The following is a 19507-nucleotide window of genomic DNA, read 5'->3' on the forward strand; positions in this document are numbered from 1 at the left end:
GTACTAACTCCAAATCGGTTTTACAGTGAAAACTGCAGGAACTTCAAACCGGCACTAGGAAACAGACTGAGAAAGCAGAGAAAAAGTGTCTCCTGCAACCCGTTCCCTTGGTGCTAGATGAACGAACGTCTCTCCACTTGCTCAGTTCTGAGACATAAGTGTGTGTGAAAGCCGTCCTTCACATAGCTTTTTGGGAACACAAAGATTCTTTTCAGTTGCAAACTCCATTCCATACATATATAATTGGAGGAAGAAGCTCCAACTCGGTTTTACAGTGAAAACTGCAGGAACTTCAAACCGGCACTAGGAAACAGACTGAGAAAGCAGAGAAATAGTGTCTCCTGCAACCCGTTCCCTTGGTGCTAGATGAACGAACGTCTCTCGACTTGCTCAGTTCTGAGAGATAAGTGTGTGTGAAAGCCGTCCTTCACCTAGCTTGTTGGGAACACAAAGTTTCTTTTCAGTTGCAAACTCCATTCCATACATATATATTTGGAGGTAGAAGCTCCAACTCGGTTTTACAGTGAAAACTGCAGGAACTTCAAACCGGCACTAGGAAACAGACTGAGAAAGCAGAGAAAAAGTGTCTCCTGCAACCCGTTCCCTTGGTGCTAGATGAACGAACGTCTCTCCACTTGCTCAGTTCTGAGAGATAATTGTGTGTGAAAGCCGTCCTTCACCTAGCTTGTTGGGAACACAAAGTTTCTTTTCAGTTGCAAACTCCATTCCATACATATATATGGGGAGGTACTAGCTCCAACTCGGTTTTACAGTGAAAACTGCAGGAACTTCAAACCGGCACTAGGAAACAGACTGAGAAAGCAGAGAAAAAGTGTCTCCTGCAACCCGTTCCCTTGGTGCTAGATGAACGAACGTCTCTCCACTTGCTCAGTTCTGAGAGATAAGTGTGTGTGAAAGCCGTCCTTCACCTAGCTTGTTGGGAACACAAAGTTTCTTTTCAGTTGCAAACTCCATTCCATACATATATATGGGGAGGTACTAGCTCCAACTCGGTTTGACAGTGAAAACTGCAGGAACTTCAAACCGGCACTAGGAAACAGACTGAGAAAGCAGAGAAAAAGTGTCTCCTGCAACCCGTTCCCTTGGTGCTAGATGAACGAACGTCTCTCGACTTGCTCAGTTCTGAGAGATAAGTGTGTGTGAAAGCCGTCCTTCACCTAGCTTGTTGGGAACACAAAGTTTCTTTTCAGTTGCAAACTCCATTCCATACATATATATGGGGAGGTACTAGCTCCAACTCGGTTTTACAGTGAAAACTGCAGGAACTTCAAACCGGCACTAGGAAACAGACTGAGAAACCAGAGAAAAAGTGTCTCCTGCAACCCGTTCCTTTGGTGCTAGATGAACGAACGTCTCTCCACTTGCTCAGTTCTGAGAGATAAGTGTGTGTGAAAGCCGTCCTTCACCTAGCTTTTTGGGAACACAAAGTTTCTTTTCAGTTGCAAACTCCATTCCATACATATATATTTGGAGGTAGAAGCTCCAACTCGGTTTTACAGTGAAAACTGCAGGAACTTCAAACCGGCACTAGGAAACAGACTGAGAAAGCAGAGAAAAAGTGTCTCCTGCAACCCGTTCCCTTGGTGCTAGATGAACGAACGTCTCTCCACTTGCTCAGTTCTGAGACATAAGTGTGTGTGAAAGCCGTCCTTCACCTAGCTTGTTGGGAACACAAAGTTTCTTTTCAGTTGCAAATTCCATTCCATACATATATATGGGGAGGTACTAACTCCAAATCGGTTTTACAGTGAAAACTGCAGGAACTTCAAACCGGCACTAGGAAACAGACTGAGAAAGCAGAGAAAAAGTGTCTCCTGCAACCCGTTCCCTTGGTGCTAGATGAACGAACGTCTCTCCACTTGCTCAGTTCTGAGAGATAAGTGTGTGTGAAAGCCGTCCTTCACCTAGCTTGTTGGGAACACAAAGTTTCTTTTCAGTTGCAAACTCCATTCCATACATATATATTTGGAGGTAGAAGCTCCAACTCGGTTTTACAGTGAAAACTGCAGGAACTTCAAACCGGCACTAGGAAACAGACTGAGAAAGCAGAGAAAAAGTGTCTCCTGCAACCCGTTCCCTTGGTGCTAGATGAACGAACGTCTCTCCACTTGCTCAGTTCTGAGAGATAATTGTGTGTGAAAGCCGTCCTTCACCTAGCTTGTTGGGAACACAAAGTTTCTTTTCAGTTGCAAACTCCATTCCATACATATATATGGGGAGGTACTAGCTCCAACTCGGTTTTACAGTGAAAACTGCAGGAACTTCAAACCGGCACTAGGAAACAGACTGAGAAAGCAGAGAAAAAGTGTCTCCTGCAACCCGTTCCCTTGGTGCTAGATGAACGAACGTCTCTCCACTTGCTCAGTTCTGAGAGATAAGTGTGTGTGAAAGCCGTCCTTCACCTAGCTTGTTGGGAACACAAAGTTTCTTTTCAGTTGCAAACTCCATTCCATACATATATATGGGGAGGTACTAGCTCCAACTCGGTTTGACAGTGAAAACTGCAGGAACTTCAAACCGGCACTAGGAAACAGACTGAGAAAGCAGAGAAAAAGTGTCTCCTGCAACCCGTTCCCTTGGTGCTAGATGAACGAACGTCTCTCGACTTGCTCAGTTCTGAGAGATAAGTGTGTGTGAAAGCCGTCCTTCACCTAGCTTGTTGGGAACACAAAGTTTCTTTTCAGTTGCAAACTCCATTCCATACATATATATGGGGAGGTACTAGCTCCAACTCGGTTTTACAGTGAAAACTGCAGGAACTTCAAACCGGCACTAGGAAACAGACTGAGAAAGCAGAGAAAAAGTGTCTCCTGCAACCCGTTCCCTTGGTGCTAGATGAACGAACGTCTCTCCACTTGCTCAGTTCTGAGAGATAAGTGTGTGTGAAAGCCGTCCTTCACCTAGCTTTTTGGGAACACAAAGTTTCTTTTCAGTTGCAAACTCCATTCCATACATATATATTTGGAGGTAGAAGCTCCAACTCGGTTTTACAGTGAAAACTGCAGGAACTTCAAACCGGCACTAGGAAACAGACTGAGAAAGCAGAGAAAAAGTGTCTCCTGCAACCCGTTCCCTTGGTGCTAGATGAACGAACGTCTCTCCACTTGCTCAGTTCTGAGACATAAGTGTGTGTGAAAGCCGTCCTTCACCTAGCTTTTTGGGAACACAAAGTTTCTTTTCAGTTGCAAATTCCATTCCATACATATATATGGGGAGGTACTAACTCCAACTCGGTTTTACAGTGAAAACTGCAGGAACTTCAAACCGGCACTAGGAAACAGACTGAGAAAGCAGAGAAAAAGTGTCTCCTGCAACCCGTTCCCTTGGTGCTAGATGAACGAACGTCTCTCGACTTGCTCAGTTCTGAGACATAAGTGTGTGTGAAAGCCGTCCTTCACCTAGCTTGTTGGGAACACAAAGTTTCTTTTCAGTTGCAAACTCCATTCCATACATATATATTTGGAGGTAGAAGCTCCAACTCGGTTTTACAGTGAAAACTGCAGGAACTTCAAACCGGCACTAGGAAACAGACTGAGAAAGCAGAGAAAAAGTGTCTCCTGCAACCCGTTCCCTTGGTGCTAGATGAACGAACGTCTCTCCACTTGCTCAGTTCTGAGAGATAATTGTGTGTGAAAGCCGTCCTTCACCTAGCTTGTTGGGAACACAAAGTTTCTTTTCAGTTGCAAACTCCATTCCATACATATATATGGGGAGGTACTAGCTCCAACTCGGTTTTACAGTGAAAACTGCAGGAACTTCAAACCGGCACTAGGAAACAGACTGAGAAAGCAGAGAAAAAGTGTCTCCTGCAACCCGTTCCCTTGGTGCTAGATGAACGAACGTCTCTCCACTTGCTCAGTTCTGAGAGATAAGTGTGTGTGAAAGCCGTCCTTCACCTAGCTTGTTGGGAACACAAAGTTTCTTTTCAGTTGCAAACTCCATTCCATACATATATATGGGGAGGTACTAGCTCCAACTCGGTTTGACAGTGAAAACTGCAGGAAATTCAAACCGGCACTAGGAAACAGACTGAGAAAGCAGAGAAAAAGTGTCTCCTGCAACCCGTTCCCTTGGTGCTAGATGAACGAACGTCTCTCCACTTGCTCAGTTCTGAGAGATAAGTGTGTGTGAAAGCCGTCCTTCACCTAGCTTGTTGGGAACACAAAGTTTCTTTTCAGTTGCAAACTCCATTCCATACATATATATGGGGAGGTACTAGCTCCAACTCGGTTTTACAGTGAAAACTGCAGGAACTTCAAACCGGCACTAGGAAACAGACTGAGAAACCAGAGAAAAAGTGTCTCCTGCAACCCGTTCCCTTGGTGCTAGATGAACGAACGTCTCTCCACTTGCTCAGTTCTGAGAGATAAGTGTGTGTGAAAGCCGTCCTTCACCTAGCTTTTTGGGAACACAAAGTTTCTTTTCAGTTGCAAACTCCATTCCATACATATATATTTGGAGGTAGAAGCTCCAACTCGGTTTTACAGTGAAAACTGCAGGAACTTCAAACCGGCACTAGGAAACAGACTGAGAAAGCAGAGAAAAAGTGTCTCCTGCAACCCGTTCCCTTGGTGCTAGATGAACGAACGTCTCTCCACTTGCTCAGTTCTGAGACATAAGTGTGTGTGAAAGCCGTCCTTCACCTAGCTTGTTGGGAACACAAAGTTTCTTTTCAGTTGCAAATTCCATTCCATACATATATATGGGGAGGTACTAACTCCAAATCGGTTTTACAGTGAAAACTGCAGGAACTTCAAACCGGCACTAGGAAACAGACTGAGAAAGCAGAGAAAAAGTGTCTCCTGCAACCCGTTCCCTTGGTGCTAGATGAACGAACGTCTCTCGACTTGCTCAGTTCTGAGAGATAAGTGTGTGTGAAAGCCGTCCTTCACCTAGCTTGTTGGGAACACAAAGTTTCTTTTCAGTTGCAAACTCCATTCCATACATATATATTTGGAGGTAGAAGCTCCAACTCGGTTTTACAGTGAAAACTGCAGGAACTTCAAACCGGCACTAGGAAACAGACTGAGAAAGCAGAGAAAAAGTGTCTCCTGCAACCCGTTCCCTTGGTGCTAGATGAACGAACGTCTCTCCACTTGCTCAGTTCTGAGAGATAAGTGTGTGTGAAAGCCGTCCTTCACCTAGCTTGTTGGGAACACAAAGTTTCTTTTCAGTTGCAAACTCCATTCCATACATATATATGGGGAGGTACTAGCTCCAACTCGGTTTGACAGTGAAAACTGCAGGAAATTCAAACCGGCACTAGGAAACAGACTGAGAAAGCAGAGAAAAATTGTCTCCTGCAACCCGTTCCCTTGGTGCTAGATGAACGAACGTCTCTCCACTTGCTCAGTTCTGAGAGATAAGTGTGTGTGAAAGCCGTCCTTCACCTAGCTTGTTGGGAACACAAAGTTTCTTTTCAGTTGCAAACTCCATTCCATACATATATATGGGGAGGTACTAGCTCCAACTCGGTTTTACAGTGAAAACTGCAGGAACTTCAAACCGGCACTAGGAAACAGACTGAGAAACCAGAGAAAAAGTGTCTCCTGCAACCCGTTCCCTTGGTGCTAGATGAACGAACGTCTCTCCACTTGCTCAGTTCTGAGAGATAAGTGTGTGTGAAAGCCGTCCTTCACCTAGCTTTTTGGGAACACAAAGTTTCTTTTCAGTTGCAAACTCCATTCCATACATATATATTTGGAGGTAGAAGCTCCAACTCGGTTTTACAGTGAAAACTGCAGGAACTTCAAACCGGCACTAGGAAACAGACTGAGAAAGCAGAGAAAAAGTGTCTCCTGCAACCCGTTCCCTTGGTGCTAGATGAACGAACGTCTCTCCACTTGCTCAGTTCTGAGACATAAGTGTGTGTGAAAGCCGTCCTTCACCTAGCTTGTTGGGAACACAAAGTTTCTTTTCAGTTGCAAATTCCATTCCATACATATATATGGGGAGGTACTAACTCCAAATCGGTTTTACAGTGAAAACTGCAGGAACTTCAAACCGGCACTAGGAAACAGACTGAGAAAGCAGAGAAAAAGTGTCTCCTGCAACCCGTTCCCTTGGTGCTAGATGAACGAACGTCTCTCGACTTGCTCAGTTCTGAGAGATAAGTGTGTGTGAAAGCCGTCCTTCACCTAGCTTGTTGGGAACACAAAGTTTCTTTTCAGTTGCAAACTCCATTCCATACATATATATTTGGAGGTAGAAGCTCCAACTCGGTTTTACAGTGAAAACTGCAGGAACTTCAAACCGGCACTAGGAAACAGACTGAGAAAGCAGAGAAAAAGTGTCTCCTGCAACCCGTTCCCTTGGTGCTAGATGAACGAACGTCTCTCCACTTGCTCAGTTCTGAGAGATAATTGTGTGTGAAAGCCGTCCTTCACCTAGCTTGTTGGGAACACAAAGTTTCTTTTCAGTTGCAAACTCCATTCCATACATATATATGGGGAGGTACTAGCTCCAACTCGGTTTTACAGTGAAAACTGCAGGAACTTCAAACCGGCACTAGGAAACAGACTGAGAAAGCAGAGAAAAAGTGTCTCCTGCAACCCGTTCCCTTGGTGCTAGATGAACGAACGTCTCTCCACTTGCTCAGTTCTGAGAGATAAGTGTGTGTGAAAGCCGTCCTTCACCTAGCTTGTTGGGAACACAAAGTTTCTTTTCAGTTGCAAACTCCATTCCATACATATATATGGGGAGGTACTAGCTCCAACTCGGTTTGACAGTGAAAACTGCAGGAACTTCAAACCGGCACTAGGAAACAGACTGAGAAAGCAGAGAAAAAGTGTCTCCTGCAACCCGTTCCCTTGGTGCTAGATGAACGAACGTCTCTCGACTTGCTCAGTTCTGAGAGATAAGTGTGTGTGAAAGCCGTCCTTCACCTAGCTTGTTGGGAACACAAAGTTTCTTTTCAGTTGCAAACTCCATTCCATACATATATATGGGGAGGTACTAGCTCCAACTCGGTTTTACAGTGAAAACTGCAGGAACTTCAAACCGGCACTAGGAAACAGACTGAGAAAGCAGAGAAAAAGTGTCTCCTGCAACCCGTTCCCTTGGTGCTAGATGAACGAACGTCTCTCCACTTGCTCAGTTCTGAGAGATAAGTGTGTGTGAAAGCCGTCCTTCACCTAGCTTTTTGGGAACACAAAGTTTCTTTTCAGTTGCAAACTCCATTCCATACATATATATTTGGAGGTAGAAGCTCCAACTCGGTTTTACAGTGAAAACTGCAGGAACTTCAAACCGGCACTAGGAAACAGACTGAGAAAGCAGAGAAAAAGTGTCTCCTGCAACCCGTTCCCTTGGTGCTAGATGAACGAACGTCTCTCCACTTGCTCAGTTCTGAGACATAAGTGTGTGTGAAAGCCGTCCTTCACCTAGCTTGTTGGGAACACAAAGTTTCTTTTCAGTTGCAAATTCCATTCCATACATATATATGGGGAGGTACTAACTCCAACTCGGTTTTACAGTGAAAACTGCAGGAACTTCAAACCGGCACTAGGAAACAGACTGAGAAAGCAGAGAAAAAGTGTCTCCTGCAACCCGTTCCCTTGGTGCTAGATGAACGAACGTCTCTCGACTTGCTCAGTTCTGAGACATAAGTGTGTGTGAAAGCCGTCCTTCACCTAGCTTGTTGGGAACACAAAGTTTCTTTTCAGTTGCAAACTCCATTCCATACATATATATTTGGAGGTAGAAGCTCCAACTCGGTTTTACAGTGAAAACTGCAGGAACTTCAAACCGGCACTAGGAAACAGACTGAGAAAGCAGAGAAAAAGTGTCTCCTGCAACCCGTTCCCTTGGTGCTAGATGAACGAACGTCTCTCCACTTGCTCAGTTCTGAGAGATAATTGTGTGTGAAAGCCGTCCTTCACCTAGCTTGTTGGGAACACAAAGTTTCTTTTCAGTTGCAAACTCCATTCCATACATATATATGGGGAGGTACTAGCTCCAACTCGGTTTTACAGTGAAAACTGCAGGAACTTCAAACCGGCACTAGGAAACAGACTGAGAAAGCAGAGAAAAAGTGTCTCCTGCAACCCGTTCCCTTGGTGCTAGATGAACGAACGTCTCTCCACTTGCTCAGTTCTGAGAGATAAGTGTGTGTGAAAGCCGTCCTTCACCTAGCTTGTTGGGAACACAAAGTTTCTTTTCAGTTGCAAACTCCATTCCATACATATATATGGGGAGGTACTAGCTCCAACTCGGTTTGACAGTGAAAACTGCAGGAAATTCAAACCGGCACTAGGAAACAGACTGAGAAAGCAGAGAAAAAGTGTCTCCTGCAACCCGTTCCCTTGGTGCTAGATGAACGAACGTCTCTCGACTTGCTCAGTTCTGAGAGATAAGTGTGTGTGAAAGCCGTCCTTCACCTAGCTTGTTGGGAACACAAAGTTTCTTTTCAGTTGCAAACTCCATTCCATACATATATATGGGGAGGTACTAGCTCCAACTCGGTTTTACAGTGAAAACTGCAGGAACTTCAAACCGGCACTAGGAAACAGACTGAGAAACCAGAGAAAAAGTGTCTCCTGCAACCCGTTCCCTTGGTGCTAGATGAACGAACGTCTCTCCACTTGCTCAGTTCTGAGAGATAAGTGTGTGTGAAAGCCGTCCTTCACCTAGCTTTTTGGGAACACAAAGTTTCTTTTCAGTTGCAAACTCCATTCCATACATATATATTTGGAGGTAGAAGCTCCAACTCGGTTTTACAGTGAAAACTGCAGGAACTTCAAACCGGCACTAGGAAACAGACTGAGAAAGCAGAGAAAAAGTGTCTCCTGCAACCCGTTCCCTTGGTGCTAGATGAACGAACGTCTCTCCACTTGCTCAGTTCTGAGACATAAGTGTGTGTGAAAGCCGTCCTTCACCTAGCTTGTTGGGAACACAAAGTTTCTTTTCAGTTGCAAATTCCATTCCATACATATATATGGGGAGGTACTAACTCCAACTCGGTTTTACAGTGAAAACTGCAGGAACTTCAAACCGGCACTAGGAAACAGACTGAGAAAGCAGAGAAAAAGTGTCTCCTGCAACCCGTTCCCTTGGTGCTAGATGAACGAACGTCTCTCGACTTGCTCAGTTCTGAGACATAAGTGTGTGTGAAAGCCGTCCTTCACATAGCTTTTTGGGAACACAAAGATTCTTTTCAGTTGCAAACTCCATTCCATACATATATATTTGGAGGAAGAAGCTCCAACTCGGTTTTACAGTGAAAACTGCAGGAACTTCAAACCGGCACTAGGAAACAGACTGAGAAAGCAGAGAAATAGTGTCTCCTGCAACCCGCTCCCTTGGTACTAGATGAACGAACGTCTCTCGACTTGCTCAGTTCTGAGAGATAAGTGTGTGTGAAAGCCGTCCTTCACCTAGCTTGTTGGGAACACAAAGTTTCTTTTCAGTTGCAAACTCCATTCCATACATATATATGGGGAGGTAAAAACTCCAACTCGGTTTTACAGTGAAAACTGCAGGAACTTCAAACCGGCACTAGGAAACAGACTGAGAAAGCAGAGAAAAAGTGTCTCCTGCAACCCGTTCCCTTGGTGCTAGATGAACGAACGTCTCTCCACTTGCTCAGTTCTGAGAGATATGTGTGTGTGAAAGCCGTCCTTCACCTAGCTTTTTGGGAACACAAAGTTTCTTTTCAGTTGCAAACTCCATTCCATACATATATATTTGGAGGTAGAAGCTCCAACTCGGTTTTACAGTGAAAACTGCAGGAACTTCAAACAGGCACTAGGAAACAGACTGAGAAAGCAGAGAAAAAGTGTCTCCTGCAACCCGTTCCCTTGGTGCTAGATGAACGAACATCTCTCCACTTGCTCAGTTCTGAGAGATAAGTGTGTGTGAAAGCCGTCCTTCACCTAGCTTGTTGGGAACACAAAGTTTCTTTTCAGTTGCAAACTCCATTCCATACATATATATGGGGAGTTACTAGCTCCAACTCGGTTTTACAGTGAAAACTGCAGGAACTTCATACCGGCACTAGGAAACAGACTGAGAAAGCAGAGAAAAAGTGTCTCCCGCAACCCGTTCCCTTGGTGCTAGATGAACGAACGTCTCTCCACTTGCTCAGTTCTGAGAGATAAGTGTGTGTGAAAGCCGTCCTTCACATAGATTTTTGGGAACACAAAGTTTCTTTTCAGTTGCAAACTCCATTCCATACATATATATTTGGAGGTAGAAGATCCAACTCGGTTTTACAGTGAAAACTGCAGGAACTTCAAACTGGCACTAGGAAACAGACTGAGAAAGCAGAGAAAAAGTGTCTCCTGCAACCCGTTCCCTTGGTGCTAGATGAACGAACGTCTCTCCACTTGCTCAGTTCTGAGAGATAAGTGTGTGTGAAAGCCGTCCTTCACCTAGCTTGTTGGGAACACAAAGTTTCTTTTCAGTTGCAAACTCCATTCCATACATATATATGGGGAGGTACTAGCTCCAACTCGGTTTTACAGTGAAAACTGCAGGAACTTCAAACCGGCACTAGGAAACAGACTGAGAAAGCAGAGAAAAAGTGTCTCCTGCAACCCGTTCCTTTGGTGCTAGATGAACGAACGTCTCTCCACTTGCTCAGTTCTGAGAGATAAGTGTGTGTGAAAGCCGTCCTTCACCTAGCTTGTTGGGAACACAAAGTTTCTTTTCAGTTGCAAATTCCATTCCATACATATATATGGGGAGGTACTAACTCCAACTCGGATTTACAGTGAAAACTGCAGGAACTTCAAACCGGCACTAGGAAACAGACTGAGAAAGCAGAGAAAAAGTGTCTCCTGCAACCCGTTCCCTTGGTGCTAGATGAACGATCGTCTCTCCACTTGCTCAGTTCTGAGACATAAGTGTGTGTGAAAGCCGTCCTTCACATAGCTTTTTGGGAACACAAAGATTCTTTTCAGTTGCAAACTCCATTCCATACATATATATTTGGAGGAAGAAGCTCCAACTCGGTTTGACAGTGAAAACTGCAGGAACTTCAAACCAGCACTAGGAAACAGACTGAGAAAGCAGAGAAAAAGTGTCTCCTGCAACCCGTTCCCTTGGTGCTAGATGAACGAACGTCTCTCGACTTGCTCAGTTCTGAGAGATAAGTGTGTGTGAAAGCCGTCCTTCACCTAGCTTGTTGGGAACACAAAGTTTCTTTTCAGTTGCAAACTCCATTCCATACATATATATGGGGAGGTACTAGCTCCAACTCGGTTTTACACTGAAAACTGCAGGAACTTCAAACCGGCACTAGGAAACAGACTGAGAAAGCAGAGAAAAAGTGTCTCCTGCAACCCGTTCCCTTGGTGCTAGATGAACGAACGTCTCTCCACTTGCTCAGTTCTGAGAGATAAGTGTGTGTGAAAGCCGTCCTTCACCTAGCTTGTTGGGAACACAAAGTTTCTTTTCAGTTGCAAACTCCATTCCATACATATATATGGGGAGGTACTAGATCCAACTCGGTTTTACAGTGAAAACTGCAGGAACTTCAAACCTGCACTAGGAAACAGACTGAGAAAGCAGAGAAATAGTGTCTCCTGCAACCCGTTCCCTTGGTGCTAGATGAACGAACGTCTCTCCACTTGCTCAGTTCTGAGAGATAAGTGTGTGTGAAAGCCGTCCTTCACCTAGCTTGTTGGGAACACAAAGTTTCTTTTCAGTTGCAAACTCCATTCCATACATATATATGGGGAGGTAAAAACTCCAACTCGGTTTTACAGTGAAAACTGCAGGAAATTCAAACCGGCACTAGGAAACAGACTGAGAAAGCAGAGAAAAAGTGTCTCCTGCAACCCGTTCCCTTGGTGCTAGATGAACGAACGTCTCTCCACTTGCTCAGTTCTGAGAGATAAGTGTGTGTGAAAGCCGTCCTTCACCTAGCTTGTTGGGAACACAACGTTTCTTTTCAGTTGCAAACTCCATTCCATACATATATATGGGGAGGTACAAGCTCCAACTCGGTTTTACAGTGAAAACTGCAGGAACTTCAAACCGGCACTAGGAAACAGACTGAGAAAGCAGAGAAAAAGTGTCTCCTGCAACCCGTTCCCTTGGTGCTAGATGAACGAACGTCTCTCCAATTGCTCAGTTCTGAGAGATATGTGTGTGTGAAAGCCGTCCTTCACCTAGCTTTTTGGGAACACAAAGTTTCTTTTCAGTTGCAAACTCCATTCCATACATATATATTTGGAGGTAGAAGCTCCAACTCGGTTTTACAGTGAAAACTGCAGGAACTTCAAACCGGCACTAGGAAACAGACTGAGAAAGCAGAGAAAAAGTGTCTCCTGCAACCCGTTCCCTTGGTGCTAGATGAGCGAACATCTCTCCACTTGCTCAGTTCTGAGAGATAAGTGTGTGTGAAAGCCGTCCTTCACCTAGCTTGTTGGGAACACAAAGTTTCTTTTCAGTTGCAAACTCCATTCCATACATATATATGGGGAGGTACGAGCTCCAACTCGGTTTTACAGTGAAAACTGCAGGAACTTCATACCGGCACTAGGAAACAGACTGAGAAAGCAGAGAAAAAGTGTCTCCCGCAACCCGTTCCCTTGGTGCTAGATGAACGAACGTCTCTCCACTTGCTCAGTTCTGAGAGATAAGTGTGTGTGAAAGCCGTCCTTCACATAGATTTTTGGGAACACAAAGTTTCTTTTCAGTTGCAAACTCCATTCCATACATATATATTTGGAGGTAGAAGATCCAACTCTGTTTTACAGTGAAAACTGCAGGAACTTCAAACCGGCACTAGGAAACAGACTGAGAATGCAGAGAAAAAGTGTCTCCTGCAACCCGTTCCCTTGGTGCTAGATGAACGAACGTCTCTCCACTTGCTCAGTTCTGAGAGATAAGTGTGTGTGAAAGCCGTCCTTCACCTAGCTTGTTGGGATCACAAAGTTTCTTTTCAGTTGCAAACTCCATTCCATACATATATATGGGGAGGTACTAGCTCCAACTCGGTTTTACAGTGAAAACTGCAGGAACTTCAAACCGGCACTAGGAAACAGACTGAGAAAGCAGAGAAAAAGTGTCTCCTGCAACCCGTTCCTTTGGTGCTAGATGAACGAACGTCTCTCCACTTGCTCAGTTCTGAGAGATAAGTGTGTGTGAAAGCCATCCTTCACCTAGCTTGTTGGGAACACAAAGTTTCTTTTCAGTTGCAAATTCCATTCCATACATATATATGGGGAGGTACTAAATCCAAATCGGTTTTACAGTGAAAACTGCAGGAACTTCAAACCGGCACTAGGAAACAGACTGAGAAAGCAGAGAAAAAGTGTCTCCTGCAACACGTTCCATTGGTGCTAGATGAACGAACGTCTCTCCACTTGCTCAGTTCTGAGACATAAGTGTGTGTGAAAGCCGTCCTTCACATAGCTTTTTGGGAACACAAAGATTCTTTTCAGTTGCAAACTCCATTCCATACATATATATTTGGAGGAAGAAGCTCCAACTCGGTTTTACAGTGAAAACTGCAGGAACTTCAAACCGGCACTAGGAAACAGACTGAGAAAGCAGAGAAAAAGTGTCTCCTGCAACCCGTTCCCTTGGTGCTAGATGAACGAACGTCTCTCGACTTGCTCAGTTCTGAGAGATAAGTGTGTGTGAAAGCCGTCCTTCACCTAGCTTGTTGGGAACACAAAGTTTCTTTTCAGTTGCAAACTCCATTCCATACATATATATGGGGAGGTACTAGCTCCAACTCGGTTTTACAGTGAAAACTGCAGGAACTTCAAACCGGCACTAGGAAACAGACTGAGAAAGCAGAGAAAAAGTGTCTCCTGCAACCCGTTCCCTTGGTGCTAGATGAACGAACGTCTCTCCACTTGCTCAGTTCTGAGAGATATGTGTGTGTGAAAGCCGTCCTTCACTTAGCTTTTTGGGAACACAAAGTTTCTTTTCAGTTGCAAACTCCATTCCATACATATATATTTGGAGGTAGAAGCTCCAACTCGGTTTTACAGTGAAAACTGCAGGAACTTCAAACCGGCACTAGGAAACAGACTGAGAAAGCAGAGAAAAAGTGTCTCCTGCAACCCGTTCCCTTGGTGCTAGATGAACGAACGTCTCTCCACTTGCTCAGTTCTGAGAGATAAGTGTGTGTGAAAGCCGTCCTTCACCTAGCTTGTTGGGAACACAAAGTTTCTTTTCAGTTGCAAACTCCATTCCATACATATATATGGGGAGGTACTAGCTCCAACTCGGTTTTACAGTGAAAACTGCAGGAACTTCATACCGGCACTAGGAAACATACTGAGAAAGCAGAGAAAAAGTGTCTCCCGCAACCGTTCCCTTGGTGCTAGATGAACGAACGTCTCTCCACTTGCTCAGTTCTGAGAGATAAGTGTGTGTGAAAGCCGTCCTTCACATAGCTTTTTGGGAACACATAGATTCTTTTCAGTTTCAAACTCCATTCCATACATATATATTTGGAGGAAGAAGCTCCAACTCGGTTTCACAGTGAAAACTGCAGGAACTTCAAACCGGCACTAGGAAACAGACTGAGAAAGCAGAGAAAAAGTGTCTCCTGCAACCCGTTCCCTTGGTGCTAGATGAACGAACGTCTCTCGACTTGCTCAATTCTGAGAGATAAGTGTGTGTGAAAGCCGTCCTTCACCTAGCTTGTTGGGAACACAAAGTTTCTTTTCAGTTGCAAACTCCATTCCATACATATATATGGGGAGGTACTAGCTCCAACTCGGTTTTACAGTGAAAACTGCAGGAACTTCAAACCGGCACTAGGAAACAGACTGAGAAAGCAGAGAAAAAGTGTCTCCTGCAACCCGTTCCCTTGGTGCTAGATGAACGAACGTCTCTCCACTTGCTCAGTTCTGAGAGATAAGTGTGTGTGAAAGCCGTCCTTCACCTAGATTGTTGGGAACACAAAGTTTCTTTTCAGTTGCAAACTCCATTCCATACATATATATGGGGAGGTACAAGCTCCAACTCGGTTTGACAGTGAAAACTGCAGGAACTTCAAACCGGCACTAGGAAACAGACTGAGAAAGCAGAGAAAAAGTGTCTCCTGCAACGCGTTCCCTTGGTGCTAGATGAACGAACGTCTCTCCACTTGCTCAGTTCTGAGAGATAAGTGTGTGTGAAAGCCGTCCTTCACCTAGCTTGTTGGGAACACAAAGATTCTTTTCAGTTGCAAACTCCATTCCATACATATATATGGGGAGGTACTAGCTCCAACTCGGTTTTACAGTGAAAACTGCAGGAACTTCAAACCGGCACTAGGAAACAGACTGAGAAAGCAGAGAAAAAGTGTCTCCTGCAACCCGTTCCCTTGGTGCTAGATGAACGAACGTCTCTCCACTTGCTCAGTTCTGAGAGATATGTGTGTGTGAAAGCCGTCCTTCACTTAGCTTTTTGGGAACACAAAGTTTCTTTTCCGTTGCCAACTCCATTCCATACATATATATTTGGAGGTAGAAGCTCCAACTCGGTTTTACAGTGAAAACTGCAGGAACTTCAAACCGGCACTAGGAAACAGACTGAGAAAGCAGAGAAAAAGTGTCTCCTGCAACCCGTTCCCTTGGTGCTAGATGAACGAACGTCTCTCCACTTGCTCAGTTCTGAGAGATAAGTGTGTGTGAAAGCCGTCCTTCACCTAGCTTGTTGGGAACACAAAGTTTCTTTTCAGTTGCAAACTCCATTCCATACATATATATGGGGAGGTACTAGCTCCAACTCGGTTTTACAGTGAAAACTGCAGGAACTTCAAACCGGCACTAGGAAACAGACTGAGAAAGCAGAGAAAAAGTGTCTCCTGCAACCCGTTCCCTTGGTGCTAGATGAACGAACGTCTCTCCACTTGCTCAGTTCTGAGAGATAAGTGTGTGTGAAAGCCGTCCTTCACCTAGCTTGTTGGGAACACAAAGTTTCTTTTCAGTTGCAAAGTCCATTCCATACATATATATGGGGAGGTACTAGCTCCAACTCGGTTTTACAGTGAAAACTGCAGGAACTTCAAACCGGCACTAGGAAACAGACTGAGAAAGCAGAGAAAAAGTGTCTCCTGCAACCCGTTCCCTTGGTGCTAGATGAACGAACGTCTCTCCACTTGCTCAGTTCTGAGAGATAAGTGTGTGTGAAAGCCGTCCTTCACCTAGCTTTTTGGGAACACAAAGTTTCTTTTCAGTTGCAAACTCCATTCCATACATATATATTTGGAGGTAGAAGCTCCAACTCGGTTTGACAGTGAAAACTGCAGGAACTTCAAACCGGCACTAGGAAACAGACTGAGAAAGCAGAGAAAAAGTGTCTCCCGCAACCCGTTCCCTTGGTGCTAGATGAACGAACGTCTCTCCACTTGCTCAGATCTGAGAGATAAGTGTGTGTGAAAGCCGTCCTTCACCTAGCTTGTTGGGAACACAAAGTTTCTTTTCAGTTGCAAACTCCATTCCATACATATATATGGGGAGGTACTAGCTCCAACTCGGTTTTACAGTGAAAACAGCAGGAACTTCAAACCGGCACTAGGAAACAGACTGAGAAAGCAGAGAAAAAGTGTCTCCTGCAACCCGTTCCCTTGGTGCTAGATGAACGAACGTCTCTCCACTTGCTCAGTTCTGAGAGATAAGTGTGTGTGAAAGCCGTCCTTCACCTAGCTTGTTGGGAACACAAAGTTTCTTTTCAGTTGCAAATTCCATTCCATACATATATATGGGGAGGTACTAACTCCAACTCGGATTTACAGTGAAAACTGCAGGAACTTCAAACCGGCACTAGGAAACAGACTGAGAAAGCAGAGAAAAAGTGTCTCCTGCAACCCGTTCCCTTGGTGCTAGATGAACGAACGTCTCTCCACTTGCTCAGTTCTGAGACATAAGTGTGTGTGAAAGCCGTCCTTCACATAGCTTTCTGGGAACACAAAGATTCTTTTCAGTTGCAAACTCCATTCCATACATATATATTTGGAGGTAGAAGCTCCAACTCGGTTTTACAGTGAAAACTGCAGGAACTTCAAACCGGCACTAGGAAACAGACTGAGAAAGCAGAGAAAAAGTGTCTCCTGCAACCCGTTCCCTTGGTGCTAGATGAACGAACGTCTCTCCACTTGCTCAGTTCTGAGAGATAAGTGTGTGTGAAAGCCGTCCTTCACCTAGCTTGTTGGGAACACAAAGTTTCTTTTCAGTTGCAAACTCCATTCCATACATATATATGGGGAGGTACTAGCTCCAACTCGGTTTTACAGTGAAAACTGCAGGAACTTCATACCGGCACTAGGAAACACACTGAGAAAGCAGAGAAAAAGTGTCTCCCGCAACCGTTCCCTTGGTGCTAGATGAACGAACGTCTCTCCACTTGCTCAGTTCTGAGAGATAAGTGTGTGTGAAAGCCGTCCTTCACATAGCTTTTTGGGAACACATAGATTCTTTTCAGTTTCAAACTCCATTCCATACATATATATTTGGAGGAAGAAGCTCCAACTCGGTTTCACAGTGAAAACTGCAGGAACTTCAAACCGGCACTAGGAAACAGACTGAGAAAGCAGAGAAAAAGTGTCTCCTGCAACCCGTTCCCTTGGTGCTAGATGAACGAACGTCTCTCGACTTGCTCAATTCTGAGAGATAAGTGTGTGTGAAAGCCGTCCTTCACCTAGCTTGTTGGGAACACAAAGTTTCTTTTCAGTTGCAAACTCCATTCCATACATATATATGGGGAGGTACTAGCTCCAACTCGGTTTTACAGTGAAAACTGCAGGAACTTCAAACCGGCACTAGGAAACAGACTGAGAAAGCAGAGAAAAAGTGTCTCCTGCAACCCGTTCCCTTGGTGCTAGATGAACGAACGTCTCTCCACTTGCTCAGTTCTGAGAGATAAGTGTGTGTGAAAGCCGTCCTTCACCTAGATTGTTGGGAACACAAAGTTTCTTTTCAGTTGCAAACTCCATTCCATACATATATATGGGGAGGTACAAGCTCCAACTCGGTTTGACAGTGAAAACTGCAGGAACTTCAAACCGGCACTAGGAAACAGACTGAGAAAGCAGAGAAAAAGTGTCTCCTGCAACGCGTTCCCTTGGTGCTAGATGAACGAACGTCTCTCCACTTGCTCAGTTCTGAGAGATAAGTGTGTGTGAAAGCCGTCCTTCACCTAGCTTGTTGGGAACACAAAGATTCTTTTCAGTTGCAAACTCCATTCCATACATATATATGGGGAGGTACTAGCTCCAACTCGGTTTTACAGTGAAAACTGCAGGAACTTCAAACCGGCACTAGGAAACAGACTGAGAAAGCAGAGAAAAAGTGTCTCCTGCAACCCGTTCCCTTGGTGCTAGATGAACGAACGTCTCTCCACTTGCTCAGTTCTGAGAGATATGTGTGTGTGAAAGCCGTCCTTCACTTAGCTTTTTGGGAACACAAAGTTTCTTTTCCGTTGCCAACTCCATTCCATACATATATATTTGGAGGTAGAAGCTCCAACTCGGTTTTACAGTGAAAACTGCAGGAACTTCAAACCGGCACTAGGAAACAGACTGAGAAAGCAGAGAAAAAGTGTCTCCTGCAACCCGTTCCCTTGGTGCTAGATGAACGAACGTCTCTCCACTTGCTCAGTTCTGAGAGATAAGTGTGTGTGAAAGCCGTCCTTCACCTAGCTTGTTGGGAACACAAAGTTTCTTTTCAGTTGCAAACTCCATTCCATACATATATATGGGGAGGTACTAGCTCCAACTCGGTTTTACAGTGAAAACTGCAGGAACTTCAAACCGGCACTAGGAAACAGACTGAGAAAGCAGAGAAAAAGTGTCTCCTGCAACCCGTTCCCTTGGTGCTAGATGAACGAACGTCTCTCCACTTGCTCAGTTCTGAGAGATAAGTGTGTGTGAAAGCCGTCCTTCACCTAGCTTGTTGGGAACACAAAGTTTCTTTTCAGTTGCAAAGTCCATTCCATACATATATATGGGGAGGTACTAGCTCCAACTCGGTTTTACAGTGAAAACTGCAGGAACTTCAAACCGGCACTAGGAAACAGACTGAGAAAGCAGAGAAAAAGTGTCTCCTGCAACCCGTTCCCTTGGTGCTAGATGAACGAACGTCTCTCCACTTGCTCAGTTCTGAGAGATAAGTGTGTGTGAAAGCCGTCCTTCACCTAGCTTTTTGGGAACACAAAGTTTCTTTTCAGTTGCAAACTCCATTCCATACATATATATTTGGAGGTAGAAGCTCCAACTCGGTTTGACAGTGAAAACTGCAGGAACTTCAAACCGGCACTAGGAAACAGACTGAGAAAGCAGAGAAAAAGTGTCTCCCGCAACCCGTTCCCTTGGTGCTAGATGAACGAACGTCTCTCCACTTGCTCAGATCTGAGAGATAAGTGTGTGTGAAAGCCGTCCTTCACCTAGCTTGTTGGGAACACAAAGTTTCTTTTCAGTTGCAAACTCCATTCCATACATATATATGGGGAGGTACTAGCTCCAACTCGGTTTTACAGTGAAAACAGCAGGAACTTCAAACCGGCACTAGGAAACAGACTGAGAAAGCAGAGAAAAAGT

The sequence above is a fragment of the Camelus dromedarius genome, unplaced genomic scaffold (genome assembly GCF_036321535.1).
Source record: "Camelus dromedarius isolate mCamDro1 unplaced genomic scaffold, mCamDro1.pat HAP1_SCAFFOLD_31, whole genome shotgun sequence".
In the NCBI taxonomy this organism is placed as follows: domain Eukaryota; kingdom Metazoa; phylum Chordata; class Mammalia; order Artiodactyla; family Camelidae; genus Camelus; species Camelus dromedarius.